This window comes from Protopterus annectens, chromosome 11.part0 (assembly GCF_019279795.1).
Source record: "Protopterus annectens isolate FY-2018-M chromosome 11.part0, PAN1.0, whole genome shotgun sequence".
Taxonomy (NCBI): domain Eukaryota; kingdom Metazoa; phylum Chordata; order Ceratodontiformes; family Protopteridae; genus Protopterus; species Protopterus annectens.
In genome coordinates this window covers 275,142,803-275,150,753 of record NC_056745.1, presented here as the reverse complement: position 1 = coordinate 275,150,753, position 7,951 = coordinate 275,142,803, and the positions used below count along the sequence as shown (strand labels likewise).

General features: G+C 41.4%; 1 protein-coding gene across 4 annotated transcripts in view; it reads right to left on the bottom strand.

Moving 5' to 3' along the window:
* The window catches only part of NUP37 (nucleoporin 37), a 1,368,290-nt gene that overhangs the window by 342,352 nt on the left and 1,017,987 nt on the right, over positions 1-7,951 (bottom strand). The gene's annotated exons all lie outside the window — the stretch shown is intronic.

Here is a 7,951-nt window from a genome sequence, read left to right as displayed (position 1 = left end):
GTGCCCTATGGCCAACTTCTTCCTGTTTGGAAATTCTACCTGATTCTTCCTTCACCAATAAGAGTCAGGCGGTAAGGAGTGGCCAGCTTGCTAGTTTTAGGGGTGGCATACCTTTTCTATCTTGCAGCACTCCCCTCAGTAGTCCCTTGGATTTGTGATTGTGGTTTCCCATGAGAAGCATGCTTCCACATATTAAGTTCCTCTTGTTGGCATAAAGCAAATGCACTACTGAAAGCATGGGTTTGGCATGCACAAAGTCAACTAGTGCTACCACTCGGTGTAGCTGCCTTCCTATCCCAGGATGGCTGTGTTCCTCCCCAACCAGCTCCTACAGGTACCAAAGTTACTACATGAACTTAGGTCAGCTGTGCCATAGTCAAGGCTTTATCCCTTTATGCCATGGAACTGGCTTGGAATAGAATACATTTAAAGAATAATCGATTACTGTAAACAACCACAAATGTATCTCCTCAAAGGCAAAAACAATTGTAAGAAAATTGTTTGTTGCATTCACAAGTAGGGAAAGTATGGTTCTGCTGAACGAAGTATAACTAGATATGTATTTTGAAGCCACAGCAGATTGTGCGAGTCAAACACCAGTCACCTGAACAGTGATGAAGTCAAGTCCAGGATGACCACAGTATGATCTTCCAAGTTACTCATAAGAACAAGTACTTAGTATTTACATAAAGAAACTGAGTCATTCCAAGGGAAATGCCTTACCCTAGACAAGTTGTATTTTTCCAAAACAAAGAATAGAGCAAAACAAATTGGACCTTCAATTTAGAAAACTGTAAAAAAAGATAGCATTAACTCTCTGTTACTGCAAAGTAGAGTTGACTTTCCTATTTCCTAACTACAGCAAACACAATAGGGTAAAAAAATAATCTACTGAAGGACTAAAGGGAATGTGGGGATTCAAGCCCTGAAGCTATTTAATGTGATTGTCTGTATTATAAGCAACTAAATTTCAAGCAAGAGTACTAACTGTACTAACATTCTACTCTATTCATCTACTATGTTCGTTCATTAAAATGCTTTTATGTTTTGCTTTTATTCCTTCGTTAGCCTGTACCAAGATTGTCACTGACAAATGTTAAGTACATTTATGTTTTGCTTATGTTTTTTTATAGTATGTACCTATATATTTACGGTCAATGTTTATTGTAAATTGATTTTCTTTTTTGGAGCTTTTCTCCCCAGGACTCCATTGAAAACGGGTTCTTAAATGGCCCAATGGACTATCCTGGTAAACCAACTGCAATAAATAAATAAATAAATAAATAAATAAAGTATGGCTGCTAGAAATTCAGGTATGGAAGGACTAACTAGCTAAAAGCCAGCTCCCCCCTCCTGCAAAAAGGAATGGAGATCATGAATGACATTAGTAGGATGGCATATCAGGTATATCAAGCTTGGCAATGAAGAACAAACTAGTCTTTAATATCAAGAAGTCCACTGTTATTGCATTAGGGAGAAACAACATTAAAAGTCAAAATGGAGAGTGAATCCCTGAAGTAAGCAAACACAAGGGTTTCAGTATAATTATGGATTTGTAATATTAATTTTAAAAATGTCTAATGGGTACTTATATGGCTGCCAATGTTCATTTTACCCACTGGATTGCCAACTGGCTCATAGAAAGGATGCAGGAAATCAAAATAGGAGAAGTTAGCTCCAGAAAGAGACCAATCACTACTGGAGTCCCCCAGGGTTATGTGTTGGGATATCTCCTGTTTGGCATTTACTTTGCTGAAGTAAAAGCCAATACCAAAGGACACTGGCTGACTAAGTCTGCAGATGACTGCAAGCTAGTAGAAGTCATTGAATCTCCAAATGACTTAAACATCCTGCAGGAAGGTTTGTCCCAAATAAAACTGGTGCCAAAATCATGGACTAAAACTAAATGCCAAAAATGCATTACTGTATCCTTTGGGATGTCATCCCAGGGAACTACCACATTAACAATACACCCCTAAGATTTAACCCAGATGTTCGGGATTTGGCAACTTATGTGGACAGTGACCTACATTTTGACCAACAAGAGTTTATTGCTGTAAGAAAGTCCTATATTATACAGTTTACAAAGGGATTGTGTCTAGATCAAGGGATGTCACTACCCTCCCTTTACTCAGCCCCAATTAGGTCAAACACTTAATATAATGCCCCCTTTGGACTGTATCTATGAACACACATATGCAACAACTGTTAACACCCACAGAGATACCTTACTAAAAGGATACAAGACCTAAACAACATGTCCTGCATGGACCGTCTCAAAGGCCTGTCTCTATACTTGGTATCTTACAGACTGCTAAGAGGTGACCTGTGTCTGGCATACTAGGCATCCTCCAACCCAATTCTGATGGATTTACTGCACATCAGCAAATCAAATGTCATCAGAAATATTTGGTCTAGGGCTCTAAACCTCTTCTGCATCATCAACAAAATGATTTTAGAGGGACATATATATCTTGCTGAAGATACCGATGCTCTGAAACAGATTCCTCAGTTACATAAAACAAAATTCATCCCTGTCCATATTCAAACACGACTTAGATCTATGGATGGAAAACAGAACTTTTACCCAAGGAGTGCCCCCTGTACTAATAATGGATAGAGGCTTTATCTCATGCATGGGTCTCCTCAAATTACATATAATATGATCCCAGTTATTCTCATTAGGGGTAATGCATACTTATCATGGTTAGGGTCAATCTCTAACCAAATGGGTAGGTTAATTTGAGCACAAAAAGGGAAACTGGCTAGAAGTAAAATATCCTGTAAGGGCAGATAGCCTAGTCCTTACCAACAAACCTATAAACCCTAATGAGAATTCTTGATAAAAAGATATCTGATAATAATTTTTAAACTAATTAACAACGTTAGAGGATACTCCTTGGGATATGGCACAATATTATGAGGATACAATTATAACCATAACCATACTGACAGAACTGGAGGAATAAAAAGCAGATGGACACAAAGTTCATGGTATTTATATAATGTAGTAAAATAAGAAGTTAAAGCAGTTGAACCAGCACTCCCTATCACGCAGAAAGGAAACAGACAACACGGACACTATTTACAAATCCTTTGGGAATGTTTACGTGTTTGTTTGCCTGGGCTCAAGTAGTACCTCCATATCTCTGAGCTGGAGAGCGAGCGAATTTAGACTAACAACAATGTGCAGAACCATAACTAAAATGAACTGTTTTGCTGAACAGGACTGCAGTAAAGAACCATGGCGAAAGAGACATTTAAGAAAAGTCTTGACAAATTCATGGGAGAGTTATGTAAAAACTATCATACAATCAGACATTATTAAGCTTTGGTCCCTGTACCTTAGTTATCTGCATGTACACTTTTATAGAAACATGCCCCTTTCATTTATTTCTGTTCCGGTGTGCATAAGCAACAACACATTCTTTAACCCACAGGAGGCAATGAGTATGAAGTGGTGATCAGACACAGGGTTTTCTAAGTACTGCTCTCTATACATAAAATCTCACCAACAGCTACAGTAGTTCAGAGATGATTATGGTCTGTCTAGCTGATGGTGTAGTAAGAGACACTATCTTCAAGATCACAAATGAAGGGAAGATCTGGGTATTCAACTTAATGGTCTCAGTAAAAAATATAGGGCTACTTTTGTCATCGCTGTACCATTTTGACTGCAAATCACTTCAGTAAGACAGGATGCCATAAAACTGATCCAACAGCTTTAAAACACAAAAAAAGCAAAAAATATATGGGGAGCTTTTTTAATTATTTATAAAGATGAAAAACTGACTCATTTTATTATTCTTTACTTCAGAAAGAATAGGTGCACAAATAATATTTCCAATGAACTTTGGAATTCATTTTTATCGTTATGTTTCATGGAAAAGGAAGCACAGCAAAAACATATCCTTTCTAAACATCAAGTTCACAGTCTTACATGAAAATCAGATAAAACTACATGCACCACACGACTTGCAACATACAGCATGGTTATACATTACTTGAAGATTTACATTGTTTGCTGCAATTTAAGACCAGTAATACCAAGCAAACAAAAAATGCATAAATCCACAAAGCATCTCCAACTCATATTCCATAGTAATTCAATGTTCTCTGGTACCTCTTGATCCAACACCACTCTCCAACCTTCTTTGATAGTTATTCCTGACTGTTGCAAGTCTTCTCTCTCACAATCCATTTATTCATATCTTTCCTGGATGGTTCATTTCCTCTTGCCTTCTTCCTCTCTCTTCCAATTCTTTTTCACTTACGCTTGTTTCCTGCCATTCCTGTAACTAGTCTAGTTCAGACACAGATTTGCTGTATCCAGGACTGTTTGTAAGCTTTTGAGCAGTGCCAAAGTCTGCTGTTCAATTTTATCCCTTAGATCTGCAAGTTCTCTCCTCTCCTGCACTTTTACTAGCTTATTAGTTTAGCATTTTACCACACTTCTTGTAGCAATTACTGTAGCACACAGAAGTGCTACCAGCACTAAACATTCTACAAGGAAACAGCTCCAGTACTTATTATTAATGCCCACCCCTCCAGGCATGTCTAAAGGTCTATTCCCTGTGCTTTCTCCTATTACCCTGGTGAACTTGGGCATCCTGAGGCAATGTAGCAACTGCCTCATGTACACAGACAACCCTCTCCTCTTATCTTCCAACACTCAGACTTGCGAGAGATGCACTTGTATATCCAAATTGGAAGCCATGCACTCTCCAGCCAAGACTGGAATAGCTGGTCAAGAGAAGAAGGTCAACACTTGCATCACACCACATGGAACACACAGCCTTCCAGGACACACGCCAGCACTGCCTTCACATAAAAACACAAACCACACACCCAGCTTCACGGAGGCTCTCAATAAAAATCTACCCAAACAGCAGAGACCTCCAAGGCAGAAACGCACTTGACCACCGCAACACAACACTAATCACGAGAGACATAACTCTCCTAAACAGTGTGCCACTCAACTAGAGTCCCGAAGGCAAAACAGCATACCCAACACACTAGTCAAAGGTGACTCGATAGTGAGGCACACTGATGTCCCACTCACTAGGTTGAATAAGGAGAAAGTAACAGTCAGCTGCCTGTCAGGTGGCAGGATCCACCACATAATGCATGTACTTAGGTCCCTCAATAACAGATACAAATATGACTTCTCATTGTACATGTGGGTGTGAATGACCTGAGACATACCTCCCTGGACTACATGAAGAGAGACATGGAGGAGATCTCGGACTATGTAGCCCAGGCAAGTATGACCTTAGCCCTGAGTAGTATCCTACCATCACCCAGAATGATACCACAGTATAAGCAGAAAATGACTGATTTCAACAACTGGTTAAATTTATGGTGTCATTCTAAGGGGATCCAGTATCTGTCTGCCTGGGATGACATGATTGACAGACCTTGACGCTTTGCCAGAAATGGCCTGCATCTGTCACCCTTGGACTTCCGGATACTCACCAAGGCTCTTGCCACCCCTATAGTGCCTTTTCAGGTAGTGTTCCAAAGACCAAATTACCACCATAACAGCTACAAACAAATGCAATCTGAGGGTCATGCTGCTCAACACTTCTGTGTCACTGTTAGACAGAGGCACAGTATACTAACCTCGAAAAAGGGCATAGCAAAATGAATTTAAAATGGGTGGTGAAAGCCAAACACACTCTGGCTAGGCTTATAAATGCCCTAGGGCAGATAGCCTAGTATGAACCTAAGTCTAAATCTCAAAATGCACCCGCTCAAAGCACTCTTTAAAATGGAGAACATCGACATTTGTGCTGTAACAGAGACCTGGTTTCAGGCAGCAGAAAGCACCCCATGCACAACCAGGCTATAACCCATTCCACACCTTTTGGCCCCAGAACTTGGACCAAAGCTCCAAAGGTGGTGGTGTTTCTGTATTCCTAAGGGATGAGCACACCTCCAGACTGATAGCCAAACATAACGCATCAGAGATACTTCAGGTGCAGCTAAGACTGGGTAAGACAGTGATTCAGGTTGTAGCCTGCTATGGGTCTCCAACCATGTCCCAAGACCCACACTCCACGTTTCTAAGCATCCTGGAGAATATTAGGGTCCAACCTAACACTCATACTGGGTGACTTCAACTACCCCTCCATTAACTGGGAAAACTACTCATGTACAAATACACTTGCCCAATGTCTCCTGGAATTCATTAATTCCAATGTCCTGGACCAGCTCATTCCTACCCCCACTAGAGGATGCAACATCCTTGACCTGGTCATTACTAACATCGGCGACCGTTGCTCTACACCAATAATCAACTCCTCCCTGGTTAGATCCGAACACAAACTAATCACCTTGGAAATCCATATTATCCCCCCCACAAAGGTAACCACCATGAAAAACTTCTCCTAAGCTAACTTTGGGCTCCTAAAAACAGAGGTGGCTAACTTCACGCCACCCATGCAAATAGAAAATAGTTGCATGACCGCCGAACCATACACAAATGCACTGTATGAACACTTACACAAATGCATGGATCTCGCCATACCCAATATAGAACCAAGACGCTTTCCTCCAAAACAAGAAAGCCAATCTGGTGGTCCCCTGCCATAAACAAACTCTACAACAGGAGGAGGAAACTGATGCGGAATAAGGTGAAGTCCCAAAACTGGATAAACTCTCATCAGCCTCAACAAAAAGTTGAGATCCCTCATCAATTCCTCTAAAGCTTGCTATGAAAACAGAATTGCAGCAGATAGTAAAGACAACCACAAGGTCTTCTTACAGTTTTGTAAAGAATCTACACTGCAATACCCAGATTTGCTCTGAGCTACTGCACAATGGTACCTCCTATACCGACCCAACAGATATTGCAAATATACTGGTCGACAGATTTAGTGCCAACTTTACTCCCCCCCCCCAAGGACCAATCACAATACCAGTAGATTGCCAGGCACCCAGTATTACTGCTGCACAGGTTAAAACAGCACTGTCCAAGGCCAAGAATACAGCTTCTATGGGACCTGACAATATCCCTGGCTGTGTTCTACATGAACTACAGAGTGAACTGGCACCTTACCTGTGTGCCCTGCTCAATCACAGCCTCACCTCAGGCACTGTCCCTACCAAATGGCGCACTGCTACAGTCATCCCTCTCCAGAAAGGAAGAATGACTACAGACCCTGGGAACTATCGCCCCATTAGCCTGCCGAGTCTGATATGCAAAGCTATGGAACGCATCATCATGGACCTAATAAACAAGGATATAGGGAATCAACAAGCTCTGGATCCCACACAATTTGGTTTTGTGAAGGGTAGATCATGCTTGCCCAACTTCTATGAGTCAGTCACCAGAGCTGTGGATGAAGGCAAGGTGGTTCATACAGCCTACCTTTATCTGACCAAGGCCTTTGATACCATTCCCCACTCAGGAATCATAGAAAAACTTACTAAGCTAGGTATCAACCCCCTATATCACTAGGTGGGTTGCAAACTGGCTCACTGATAGAACCCACAGCGTGAAACAAGCTGACTTCAAGTCAGACTGCAGACTAGTCACTAGAGTCCCACAGGGTTTGGTCCTGGGTCCCCTCCTGTTTGGTATCTACTTCTCTGAAGTCCAGGCCAACACGAAGGGACTCTGGCTGATAAAGTTTGCAGACTATTGCAAGTTGGGAGCTATTACTAACTCCCCAAGTGATGTTCACATCCTACAGAAAGGCCTCACTGAGACCAACAACTGGTGTCAAAACCATGATCCTTAAGCTCAAAGCCAAAAAATGTGTCATCGCCTCATTTGGGAAAAACTGGTTCCTATGAATTACCACATCGATGGCAGTCCACTGAACACAGAAGGCATTATAAGAGATCTGGGAACAGAGGTTGACAGCAACCTCTCTTTTGACCACCACACTGCCACTGTGGTCAGAAAATACTTCTATGTGGCACATCTCATTACTAAGGGTTTTGC